At 41.0% G+C, this 14,021-nt stretch overlaps 1 non-coding gene across 1 annotated transcript; it reads left to right on the top strand.

The window, feature by feature from the left end:
* Positions 1–12,930: 12,930 nt before the first annotated feature.
* On the top strand, positions 12,931–13,002 carry TRNAG-UCC. The gene has a single exon. It is a non-coding gene; the product is annotated as a tRNA-Gly (tRNA).
* Positions 13,003–14,021: the final 1,019 nt, after the last annotated feature.

Genomic DNA, 14,021 nt, shown 5'->3' on the forward strand with positions numbered 1-14,021 from the left:
CAAGCCATGATATTTCCAGTCGCCTCGTATGCATGTGAGAGCTGGACAATGAATAAGGAAGACCAAAGAAGAGTTGATGCTTTTGAGTTGTGGTGCTAGCAAAGAATGCTGAAAGTACCATGGACTGCTAAAAGAACTAACAGGTCTGTCCTGGAGGAAGTGCACCCGAAATGCTCCTTGGAAGCCAGAATGGCCAGACTTCGTCTCATTTACTTTGTTCATGTCAGAAGGAACCATTTCCTGGAGAAGGATGTCATGCTTGGTAGGGTGGAGGGTCGATGAAAGAGGGGAAGGCCTTCAACGAGATGCATTGACACAGTGGCTGAGGTGATGGGTGAAGTATAGTAGTGTGTTAGACTGGGTTCTCTTGAGAAACAAAAACCAGCAAAGTTTATATATATATATGTATAGAGAGAGAGAGAGAGAGAGAGAAATTTATCTTAGGAAAATGGCTCACAAACGTATAGAAGCCAGCAAGTCCAAAGTCCCTGGAGCAAAGGTCAGGCTGGAGGCTGTGCTTAGCTTCTGCAACCGCAGGGGGCCGACAAGCTCAAGGCTGGCAGGCAAATGACAAATGACAAATCCAAGATCTCCAGGCCGAATGGTGGACTGCTCACTCATGGAAAGTTGTAAGCAGCACAACAGAATCCCGATCCACAGAAGACTGTCTCTCTTCCCAGGATGTCCCAGGATATCCTGGAAGCAGGCCACACCCCTAGGGAAACTCCCCTTAACAGATTGGCCACTCAGAACACAGTCATCCAATCCCATCATGGGAACAACCACACAGAACTGGGGTCCAGCCAAGTTGACACACAGCTCTAGCTATCACAAGCAGGGATCATGGAGCTGGTATGGAATCAGGCAGTGTTTCGTTCTGCTGCGCATGGGGTTGCTATGAGTCGGAGACAACTTGATGGCCCTTAACAACAACAACGACATTAAAATACTCCTTCCTTTTCCAGCTACGTATCTGTGTGAAGCTGGATTTTCCCACATATTCTCCATCCACAGCTGTAAGTCAAATGTGGCAGTAGGTATGAGAATCGGCTGCCTTGTATTAAGCCAGATACTAAAGAGATTTGCAAAACATATAAAACAATAGCTATATTTTGTTTAGTAAAATATAGATATTTTCATAAAATGTGTTGTGTTAACATGTAGTGACTATTTTTAATTAAAAATTAAACATAAAAAATTCTAATATAGTAAATAGTGATGGCATGGTGCACACGAACAAAAGTTCTTTGGAACCCTCAATAATTTTTAAGAGCATGAAGGGGCCCTGAGACCAAAAAGTTTAAAAAAATGAGGTTTGGCCCCACCCAGAGGCGCCTAAAAAAACAGGCCTGGCAACCTGCTTCTGAAAGGTCGCAGCCCTGAGAGCCATATGGAATGGTCCTACTCTGCACACACAGGGTCCTATGAGTCAGAATCCTCTCAACACCAACTAACCACAGTCCATGATACAAGTTGTAGAATTTTTTCTGTATTGTTTCCAGTTTGTCATTTGTCTTTTGCTTAGGAGATTTTGTTGGCCATACAGAAGTATTTTTATGTTTGATTTTCTATGTAATTGAATTTATATATATATTTTAATGACTTCTGGATTTTAAATTTAATTAGAATGATCCTTCCCTACTCCAAGATTATAAAAGAATTTACCCACCCCCCTTTTTTTGAATTCTTGAGATTCTATTTTTTTCCTTTACATTTTTTTGAATATAGGAAATATATTTAAACTGATTTGAGGTGAAAACTTTATCATAGAGTCCATCTCCATCTTTATTTTGGTTTATCTTTGGGCTTTGTATTTTTTTATTTTAATTTTTTAATTGTGATTTGGGTGAAAGTTTACAGAGCAAATTCACTTTCCCTACAGCAGTTCACACACGTTGTCTCATGACATTAACTACAATTTACCCCAATGGAACAGCTCCCCTCCCACTTCCTCCCAACAGTCACCTCTTCCCTGTGTCCATCCCTCCGTGCACTCCTGCCCCCCTGAGCTGTCTCCCTGTACATAAACAGCCCTTCTTTCTCTCGTGATTGTTCTCTCCAAGGAGTATATCTACCTCTGGGCTTTTAATTTTGTATTTTGTACTGCCTGCCACAGGCTTATATTATCCTATGTATTGAGAGTTTATGGTATGTTTTACTGTCTTGTGAACCTTGTCTTCCCCCTCTATTTCTCTTCCTTTTAATAACTTTTTTGGTGCTGTTGTTAATTTTTTCATATGAATTGTGGATTATCTTTGGATCAGTTGTTCCTACAGATTTTTTTTTTCAGTACACATTCTTATTTTTATTTATTTTTTTTTTACCAATCAAAGGTACACGTTGGATCTTAAACTATCATGCTTTCTCTGCCTAGAGACGTGATGTACATGTTTTCTGCTCCGTAATGTCAACAGCAAGCGTTTGACTAAACCGGAGCCAGACATGACCATTAAAGCCATTTTCTACCTCCCACTCATGTTGAGCTAGACCAGGAATACCATCTTGGTAGGAGAGATTCTGACAGAAGGAGGATTTGCAGAGTCATGTTTTCTCTCAAAGTCAACCTTACCTCAACAGATAACAAACAGAAAGGACTTTACGCAAACCTGCACAAACGCGCTCAACATTTTAGACAAAAAGAATACATTTAGTCTACTTTGAGCATAGCACACATTCATTGGTGCCCAGGAAAATAGGAACTGCACTGTTTTGCCTTCATAGCACTAACAACTGAAAAGTACATACATGTAATACTTTGATTTTTAAGTGGGCCATCATTGTTGTTATCTGCCATCGAGTCGGCCCCGACTCATAGCTACCCCTCCTTGAGTTTCCGAGGCAGTATCACTACGGAAGTAGGATTGCCCAACCTTCCTTCCGAGGAGTGGCTGGTGGGCCATCATAGACTTTCCAATATTGGGTCGCCTAGTTGAGCTTGAGTATTGATATATACATAAAACTCACAGGCATAGTTACCTTAGGCATTTGACTGCTAACGAGAAGGCTGACTATTCAAATGCATCAGCCACTCCTTGGAAGGAAGATTGGGCCATGCACTTCCAGAGAGATACCACTTTGGAAACCAAGGAGGGATTGCTATGAATTGGATTTGACTCAACGGCAGTGAGTTAATATATATAAACGTATATATATATACATATATATACACATACATATATATAAATGTGTATTAAAAAAAAAATACAACCTCACAGCCATCAAGTCAATCAAGCCATCAAGTCAGTAGTTAATATTATTTGAGCTCAGTGCAATTGAAGGTAAAAATTCCGCAAGTTTGAATTCACTGCCAAGAGTCTATTTCTTGATGTGGTTCCATGTCCTCTTACTTGGCTGGACTTTTGACCACTAGATGGCAGGGTGCTGCTCTCTGGATTGAGAGACATTTTTGTCTCTGAGCTGCTCTGAGGATGAGCTGTGTATGAATGCATAGTTATATTTTTTGCAAATTTTCAAATTTGGAATTGTTAAGCTTTAGCTTCAGCTAAATTGTTTCCCTTATCTTGGATGTGATGTGAATTAATTTCAGTTTAGTATGAATGTTAGTGACAGTTGCCATCGAGTGAGTGGCTTACAACTCAAGGAGACCCCATGTGTGCAGAGCAGAGCTGTACTACATAAGATTTTCAAGGCTGTGACTTTTCAGAAGCAGATAACCAGGCCTGTCTTCTGAGGTGCCTCTGGCTGGGTTCAAACCACCAACAGTCTGGCTAGTAGTGAGCACTTAACTGTTTGTGCCACCCAGAACTCCACAATTTATTATTATTATTATTACTGTTATTATTATGAAGGAGCTCTGATGGTGTAGTGCCTAAGGCATTTAATTGCTAACGTTCTGGTTACCTCTAGTGCTGCTCTGACAGGAATATACCACAAATGGGATGGCCTTAACAAACAAGAGTTTATTCTCTTACAGTTGGGAGGTTTTAAGTCCAAGTTCAAAGTGCCAGGCTCTAGGGGCTGGGTGAAAGCCCCTCAACCTTGGGCTTCAGCTCTGTCTCCTGCTCCTGGCCCACTGAAGCTAGAAGATTTTCTTCACTCAGACAGTTGCTGGCTGCTGTGGCTGACAAGCCCAAAGTTGACAAGTAAACAGGTACAGTCCTGATGTTACCAAACCACACAGCAGGCCATTAATTCAAGTCCATTGAAAGTCTCAAGGTCAGTAGAGCATGGCAGGCTGCTGAACAGCGACATGGCTACATGCAGGGTTGTAGCATGCCATAAACTAGAGACTGTCCCCCAAGGCTTCTCCTTATATACAGGAAGCAGACCACATCCCTAAGACAGCTACTCAGCTGCTCACAGTAGATTCCACCATGAAGCTGATTACCAGTCTCATCATGGGGAATACTACATCCAGCTGTCCAGCCACTGAACCAGGCCCAGCCAAGCTGACACACAAACTTAACTAAAAGGTAACCTGAAGGTTGGCAGTTTAAACTCACCAGCTGCTCCACAGAAGGAAGATGGGGTAATCTATTTCCATAAAGATTTACCATCTCAGAAACCTAATGGGGGTCGCTATGAATCAGAATCGACTTGTTGGCAGTGAGTTTTGGTTTATTATTATTATGAACATATCAACCCACTCTTTTTTTTTTTTTTTTCTCTCTGTGATGGAATGAGCTAGGATTGACCTTATTAAGCCTTAAAAACTGTATTTTATCCCCTCTGACATTAGTGTTTTTTATGGATTGAATTATGTCCCCCAAAATATACATTGAAGTCCCAATCCCCATATCTATGAATGTGATCTTATTTTGTAATAGGATCTTTGCAGATAATTAGTTATCACAAGATCCTACTGGAGACAGTGAGCCCTAGTCTAATATGACTGGCATCCATATAAAATGAGGAAAAAGAGACACTGAGACAGAAAGACAAAGAAGGAGGATGTGTGATGGCAAAGTACAGACTGGAGTGATGCATCTGTAAGCCAAGGAGTGCCAAGGATTCCAGGAACCACCAGAAGCTAAGAAGAATTAAGGAAGAATCTTCCCCTAGAGTCTTTAGAGCATATGTAGCCAACATATTGATTTTAGACTTCTAGCCTCTAACTGTGAGAGAATAAATTTCTTTTCTCTTTATGGTACTTTGTTATGGCAACCTTAGGAAATTAACACAGAAACAAACAAAATCCCCAACACAGTGCCATCAGGTTGATTTTCACTCATGTAGAACGAATTTGTTACAGAGTAGAACTGCTCCATAGAGTTTTCTTGGCTGTAATCTTTACAGATCACCAGGCCTTTCTTCTCTGGCACCGTTGTAATTGTTATTGTTAGGTGCAATTGCATCAACTCTGACTCATAGCGACCCTGTGTACAACAGAATGAAACACTGCCCGGTCCTGCACCATCCTCACAATCCTTGCTATGCATGAGCCCATGGTTGCAGCCACTGTGTCAATCCATCTCCTTGAGGGTCTTCCCCTTTTTCTCTGCACTTCCTATTTACCAAGCACGACAGCCTTCTCCAGGGATTGGTCCCTTCTGACAACAAGATCAAAGTAGGTGAGGCAAAGTCTGGCCATTCTCGCTTCTAAGGAGCATTCTGGCTGCAGTCCTTCCAGGACAGATTTGTTCGTTCTTCTGATCGTCCATGGTACATTCAGCATTCTTCACCAACACCACAATTCAAATGCATCAGTTCTTCTGTGGTCTTTCTTATTCATTGACCAGCTTTCACATGCATATGATAAACCAAACCAAACCCACTGCCATTGAGTCGATTCGACTCATAGTGACCCTTCCTTGGCTATCTGAGGTGGTATCTCTACAGAAGTAGACTGTCCAACCTTCCTTCCAAGGAGTGGCTGGTGGGTTTGAACTGCCAGCCTTCTGGTTGGCAGTCAAGTGCCTTAGGCACTATGGCACATGCATATAAAGCAACTGAAAATACCATAGCTTGGGCCAGGTGCACCTTGGTTTTCAAAGTGACATCTTTGCTCTTCAATACTTTAAAGAGGTCTTTTGCAGATTTGCCCAGTGCACTACAACATCTGATTTCCTGACTGCCCCTTCCATGAGTGTTGACTGTGGACCCAAGTAAAATGAAATCTTTGACAACATCAGTCTTTTCTCTATTTATCAAGATGTTGTTTATTGGTCCAGTTGTGAGGATTTTTGTTTTCTTTAACCACTACTCATCTGTCAGTTCATACTGTGGTGGCTTACATGTTACTGTGAGGCTGGAGGCTATGCCACCAGTATTTTGAATACGAGCAGGGTCATCCATGGTGGATAGGTTTCAACAGAGCTCTAGATTAAGACAGACTGGGAAGAAGGATAGGACCATCCACTGCTGAGAAAATTGTCTACTGAAAACTGGTACCATTAGGTGGGTTCAAACGGCCAACCTTTAGGTTAGTAGATGAACCATTTATGCCACCCTGGAGCCTAGGAAATTACGAGAGTGTTCCTTTAAATATTATCTTTCGGCTTCTAAGAAGACACCATCCTAAAACTGGCATTTCCACTGCATCCTAGGCCGATTTGTTTGGAGTTGACTAAAGAGGAAATAATGGTAATATTAGGAATATTTACATCCCATTTGAAGTATAAGGATTTTTTTTCCCCAAGTTGTATTCCATTAACCTTTCAGAACAGATCATTTGGAAGGAAAATTTCCTTATGTGACAGAAATATTTACATCAGAAGCTAATCTGAAATGACTTGCCTATGTTTGAAAACCCAGTTTCTAAAACATCAGATTGAGAGTGGGATCTATCAACCCCCCCTTTTTTTTGTTCAGTTATTTTTTTAGATGAGATTATACCTGGAGTTAGGGCATGCAAGTATGGGTGATATTTATTGACACCTTCCATATTGACATAGATTCTCAACAACTTTGTCCTATCTTGTTCTGGGTTGGAGTAACCAACACAAAACTCAACTAATTTTTGAAATGACTACATTTTGTATGACATTTGAAAGGGAAGGAGAAAGCCATATTTAATTTAGTGACTATGTAAGTCGTTTGTCCAGAGAATGCCCTGTTTCTCTTCATTTCACCTAAATGGAGTAATAAATCTGTATGGTTTTCTAGTTGTCAGACCAGTTATCAATAAAAGGCACATGGCATCTTTCTCCAAGTAGCTGAGTTGGCTTGAAACTTTAATAGTACTATTTTTATTAGCTGAGCCTCTTAAAGTTTTTCTCTTAGAGAATGGTTATATTTTATTGAGAATAATTGTGCTGCCAGGTAATGGAAAATAAACATTAAACACTGATGCTATCATCCTCTTGACTTGTCTAATTTTCCTGGTTCATAATGCATTGTGGCTAGACTGATGAAATCAAACCATTAATGGTAAATTACCTGTCAGATTGATTTGTCTGCTCTGTTTATTATCTTTGGTGAAAGTACGACTGAGATGGTTGTGTGTGTGTGTGTGTGTGTGTGTTTTAATTTCCTTGAGCTTAGTGTAGGAGCTGGAAATGCCTCTGTGCAGAAAGTAAGTTTAGTATGTGGATATTTAAAATATAGTTGCTATCCACTCATAGACCCGAGAAGAGTTGATGCTTTTGCGTTGTGGTGTTGGCGAAGAATACTGAAAGTACCGTGGACTGCCAGAAGAATGAACTGATAATGTCTTGGAAGAAGTGCAGCTGGAGTGCTCCTTGGAAGCGAGAGTGGGCAGACTTTGTCTCACCTACTTTGGTCATGTTGTCAGAAGGGACCATTCCCTGGAGAAGGATATCATGCTTGGTAAAGTAGAGGGTTGAAGAAAAAGGGAAAGACCCTCAATGAAAAGGATTGACACAGTGGCTGCAATGATGGGATCAGGCATAGCAAGGATAGTGAGGTTGGCACAGGACTGGTCAGTGTTTCATTCTGTTGTACACAGGGTTGCTACAAGTTGGAGTCAACTTGACAGCACGGAACAATAACAACAACAATTCACTCATAACTTAAGTCGTATGTTCATAATATAATCACCAAGCTCTGTTTTGACTTTTTTGTATTTATAATAATTAATCTTAGGGTCCAAGAAAACACAAGTGGGAGCTCTTCTAATTGTCAGTCTTCATCTTTACTACCCAAAGGAATTCTAAAGATATACCTGTGCACATCACTATAGGCACTGAACAAAGAGAGTTACAAAGACAATAATCTTAGTCCTGTTGCTGTTGTTGTTAGTGCCATTGAGTCAATTCCAACTCATAGTGACTCTATGTACAACAGACCCAAACACTGCCCTGTTATTCCTAGTCCTAGGGTGATTGAAATTGAAAATAACTTTGCCATCAATACAGGAAGGGCTTCCAAAGAACAAAATGGAAACTGTCCATCAATTCCAAAGTAAACTGAAATGCAGTTAGTTATATTAAAAAAGAAAAAAACTTAAGAATCAAGCACTTCTGGATCTAGAAACAGTGGCAGAAATTATAAGGCTGGTTTTTGTTTCAAAGTTTGAAAGGTTAAATTTTTACAATTTAATTTAAAAAGAAATTTCCTTAATATTAGCCTCTCCTTCCACAACCCTTTGGAGCTCTGGTGGTGCAGTGCCTAGGAAGGTTGGCAGTCCAAACCTACCAGCTGCTCTGCGGAAGGAAGATGAAGCAATCTACTTCCCGCCTTGGAAACCCAATGAGGATTGCTATGAGTTGGAATTGACTTGATGGCAGTGGGTTTGGCTTTTTACTTTTTTTTTTTTTTTTTGGTTTCCATGACCCTTTAGACATGTGGGCTACGTGCACTGTGTGCCTGCCAGGAGGCCATGAATAAGCCATCCTACATCCCTTCTGAACTGAAGCAGACTTTGATCAGGGTGGTAAGGAAGCACCACCATCACCACAGTCATGATGACGGGGTTATGATGCCCCTCAGAACGAGGTTCCCCAGCAGATTCAGGCTCCTGCCAAGCTGCCTTTATACTAGGGAATGTCATGCTCTGGTGAACTTAATTTATTTTAGTGGAGTTGGGCAGGTCACGGATAGGAGAGGACCTTTGATATTCTCTCCTTATCTCCTAGCAACCAGATGGTCAGTTCTGAACATTGATCAGGTGAACATTGCTGCCTCAAAGAGATGCTATGTGCAGTGGAGCTGTGGCAATAATACAGGTTGTAGCACAAGGATTAAGGGTGTGTAGGTGCTGGAGTAGACTTGAGTTCATATCCTAAATCTCTTAATTGGAACTGAAGTGAATTTCTTAAACTTTTCAGATTTCAGTTTCTTCATATGTAGAATAAAGAGAATTATACTTTCTTCCCAGTGCCTTAAATAAGGATTAAATTAGATAATTCAAAGCACTTTGTGTAGTGCTAAATTGCATCTAAAAATACCTTATTTCTTTCTTTCCGAAATAAATTCACCTTCACAGGTCCCATGGGTTAGGACATGAATGTATCTTTTTGGAGGCCACAATTCACCTGCTATAGCAATATAGCAAAAAATTATATTACTCCAACTACTATGTTATAATAAAATTCCTTATGTTTTAAAATATATTCAGTCTTTAGTTTTATTTGTTTAATTAATTAAATATATTTTGTTTAATATATTTAAATATATTTGGTCTTTAGTTTTATTTGGTTCTTAAAATAACCCTGCGATGAAGATGGGGTGAAAAAAAAACAAACCAAACTGACTACCATCAGTTGATTCCGACTCATAGCGACCCTCTAGGACAGAACAGAACTGCCCCATAGGGTTTCTAAGGCTGTAATCTATATGGAAACACACTGCTTTATCTTCCTCCTTCTGAGTAGCTGGTGAGTTTGAGCTGCTGACCTCTTGTTAGCAGTTGAGTGCATACCACCAGAGCTCCCCCAAAGGAGGGGTAGATCCTATTATTTCTATGATGCAAGAGGGAAAACGGAATTTCAGAAAGACCAAGTGCCTGGCTAAGGTCACAAGATAAGTGGCAAAGTTGGGACAAAGCTCCACCTTTTGTGCTCATCCATTCAAAAATAGTGTTGAGTGCTTCCTATTTGTTAAATACTGGAATTTACAGTGAACGTTACCAGGTACATTTCCTACTATCCCTTACTAGCTCATAGTCTAGTGAGGCATAGGAACATTAATCAAACAACCACACATATGAATGTATAACTCAAAACTGATGTTAGTGCTCTATTGAGGAACACAGTTTTATAAGAGTCTATTACAAAGGAAAGGAGCTCTGGTAGTGCAGTGGTTAAAATATTTGGCTGCTAACCAAAAGGTTGGTGGTTTAAACCCACCAGCTGCTCCAGGGGAGAAAGATGAGGCAATATGTTTCCATAAAGATTTACATCCTTGGAAACCCTAGAGTGTAATTCTACTCTGTCCTATAGGGTTGCCATGAGTGGAAATGGACTTGAAGGCAATGTTTTTTGTTTTTGTTTTAATTACAAAGGAGGAGGAGTCCTGGTTGCACAGTGGTTAAACACCCACCTGTTAACCAAAAGATCAGTGGTTTAAACACACTAGCTGCTCCAATGGAGAAAGATGTGGCAGGCTGCTTCTGTAAAGATTGCAGCCTTGGAAACCTTATGGAGCTGTTATACTCTCTCCAATAGGGTTGCTATGAATCAGAATTCGACTAGGTTGCAGTGGGTTTGTGGATATATTGTTTGTTTGTTTGTTTATGAGGAGTTTTGGTGGCGTAGGGCATAAGGCATTTGACTGCTAACCAGAAAGTTGGAGGTTCAAACCCACCAGCTACTCCTCGGAAGGAAGGTTGGGCAATCCTACTTCTATAGTGATACAGAATAATTGGAAACCCAAGGAGGGGTCGCTATGAGTCGGGGCCGACTTGACGGCACACCACCACCACCACCACCACCACCACAACAACAACAACAAACAGTTTGTTTTTTAAAAAGAGACCAGATTTAGATTTGGGATCAGAGCATTTTCCTTGAGAAAGTGTCATTGGAGCTGTGATCCAAGGATGAGTAAGAATTAACTGATCAAAGAGAACTCAAAGAGAACTGGGCATGGAAAAGGCCCAGGGACAGGAAAGCATAGCTACTTGCAGAAAATGAGAAGAAGCCAGTGAGAGTGGATGACAGGAAAGCCCAAGAAGAGGAGGAGGAGCATTAGAGGTAGTGGTGGTAGTCTTGATGGTGATGGTTGGGATGCTAGTGGTAGTGGTGGTGATGGTGGTGGTACCAGTGGTGGGCATTGCTAATATTTATTGACCTTGTGTTAGGCAGCATGCCATGTAGGCTGGGTCAGTCTGGAACCATTTTACTCTAAATTCAACATTTGAGATTCTTTGTAGATTTCGGTTGCAAATCCATTCTAAGACTAGGTGGCCACAACTTCTAAGGGATGAGTTGTCTCTCTCTTTTTATTCTCTGCCTTGCTAGGTGCCATGGTAGTCTTCCCTGTAGTCCCTTGGGGTATGTCCATGTGGGGGGAAAGAAGATTGACTTATGATTCACCCTAACACTGAGAATGTGGGTCTCTAAGAGGGGAGGTTTGCTTACTGAAATAATAAATAAAAATATAAAAAAATAATTAAAATTTTTCTTCAAAAAATTTAAGAAAACAAAAAGAAGGGCGGTTTGCTGTTAGATTCCCTATCTTGGCTGTGCACTGGGCCTTGGTTTCTATTTCCTGCCCCACAAGGCTGCAGAAACTGAAGCCCAAGTTCACCCACATTAACAACAGCCCTTAAGGTAAAAGCAGCTTGATCTTTTGATGTTCTGCTTACTTCCCTCTGTTCCTACTTTCTCTTTGATTCTAGCCTGATAGCTACTATCTGGTCAACTTATTGAAGCTTTTAAGGACTTTGTTTCTATTTTATCCAGCATTGTATTTATTTTCAGTGGGAATCTTGGTCTGAAAACCTGCTGAGCCGTTGCTGGGATCAGAAGTCCATCTTGCCTCTTTTCTCTCAGTCTGCAAATCATGATGTTATCTGGGACTGAGGAAATGGACTCAAAAGATGATGCATTTTTACAAAGCATTTTTTATGACACGAAATTTATTACTGGGCCCCTCAGAGCACAGGTCTACCAACTTAATCCTCTCTGTGACAGTGTCCCTTCTGGGTGCCCTCTCACACAGCCTGCACCTGCCCTGTGTCCACAAACACAGTGTTTGCTTCCATGTATCCCTGTAGGGTCCATAAAAGCAAAGACTGTGTCTAGCACAGTCCCTGCCACGCAGGCACTAATGAAGTATTTGAGGAATGAGTTGTCTTGGATGGCTGTCTCATATGCTGCCTGTAAGGGGGAATATGTCTTGGAACATGGCCTCTGAAAGTCAAAGCCTCTGTAGCTGGACTTAGTTCAGAAGCAGCCTGGATTGCATGTTTTCACCTCAGCTAAGTTTTGACTCTGGCCTATGGAGGCAGCAGCTGAGGATCTGCCCTGGATTCTGAGGATAAGGACCGAGGGTGGAGCAGGGTGTCCAAAACAAAGGTAAACTCTAAACATTGACCAGGGTCAGGACCACAGGCTAGCTAGATGACCCTTGGCATGGAAGGTCATGCTCTTATGCTCCTATGAGCCAAAGGAGTCCCTGGGTGATACAAACTCTTAACATGCTTGGTTGCTAACTGACAGGTTGGAAGGTGTGAGCCCACCTAAAGGTGCCTTGGAAGATAGGCCTAGATATCTGCTTTCAAAAACTCAGGCATTGAAAGTTCTACAGAGTGAGTTCTACTCTGACACACTTGGGGTTACCAAGAGTTGGAATCTACTTGACAACAACTGGTAGTGGTATGAGCACCAGAGGGTTTGTACAATCATTCCATGGACTACCTCTGCAAACATTGAACAGTTTTATCTTTGTTCCCATTAGTTTGGGCAAAAAAAAAAAAAAAATATATATATGTATACATATATATATATATATATGTATATATATATATATATATATATATATATATATATATATATATATATATATATATATATATATTTTTCCTGGTCAAAAGAGAATTTGCCTTTCAAAATACTAACAGCCAAAGCATTGGTGGTATAGTGGTTAGCATAACTGCCTTCCAAGCAGTTAATCCAGGTTCAATTCCCGGCTAATGCAGGCATTAAGCAAACTTTTAGGAGCTTTGGTGGTGCAGTGCCTAAGGCAGTTGACTCTAGCCAGAAGGTCGGTGGTATAAATACACCAGCAGCTCTGGGGAAGGTAGATAGGGCAATCTACTTCTGTGAAGATTTACCACCTTGGAAACCCAATGGGGGTTTCCATGAGTCAGAATCGACTGAACAGCAGTGGATTTTTTTTTTTTTTTTTTGGTTTAAATACTAAAAAGGTTTTTACCTCAAGGAAGCAGACTGTTCCCCAATTTAAGTGGTTTTTGTGAATTTGTACAGCATTACAAATATAAGATAAACATTACAAGGCAGCCCTGGGGCTATTGCAGCAATTGCGTGAGCTCTTTCACCTCCTTTTTTCTTTTTTTTTTCCCTCTCTTTCTCCTTCTCTCTCCCTCCATTATCCTCCCCTTTGTTCCCATAGTATTGGAAGTCATTACGACTTGAGACTGTGCACTTCTCCATTTAGGCAGGAGCTTAGTTGATGATGCCGGCAGGACCCGGAGCTGCTCTGTGAATAATAGTGATTAATTACTGCTTTTGTCTGTAGTAGGTGATGGAGGGAGAGGCGGCAGGGATGCAAAAAAGCAAAACTCAAGAGCTGAAGAGGAAGGCTTTATTTATTTCACTAACCACTGTTTTCAAGCTATAAATCTGTTAGGACTTTATTTCAGTAGTACCATTTCAGAGAGCAAAGGCCATTTCAGAATCTTTGAGGTCACAAAGCAGAGACCTGAATTGGGCATCTTGATGCAAAAGGGCACCGGGCTGGACTCCAAAGACCCAGTTTTGACTTTTAGCTTTGTCACTCAACTTTGGTATATTAGTTTCTCAGGGCTGCCATAGCAAAGTCCCACATGCTGGGTGGCTTACAACAGCAGGAATTCATTTTTTCACAGCTCTGGTGGCTAGAAGTCTGAAATCAAGGCCATATTTCCTCTGAAGGTTCTAGGGAAAAATCTTTCTTTGCCTCTGCCTAGATTCTAGTTGTTGTTAGGTGCCATCGAG

This window comes from Orycteropus afer, unplaced genomic scaffold (assembly GCF_000298275.1).
Source record: "Orycteropus afer afer isolate SDZICR_OR568_19922 unplaced genomic scaffold, OryAfe1.0 scaffold00090, whole genome shotgun sequence".
Taxonomy (NCBI): domain Eukaryota; kingdom Metazoa; phylum Chordata; class Mammalia; order Tubulidentata; family Orycteropodidae; genus Orycteropus; species Orycteropus afer.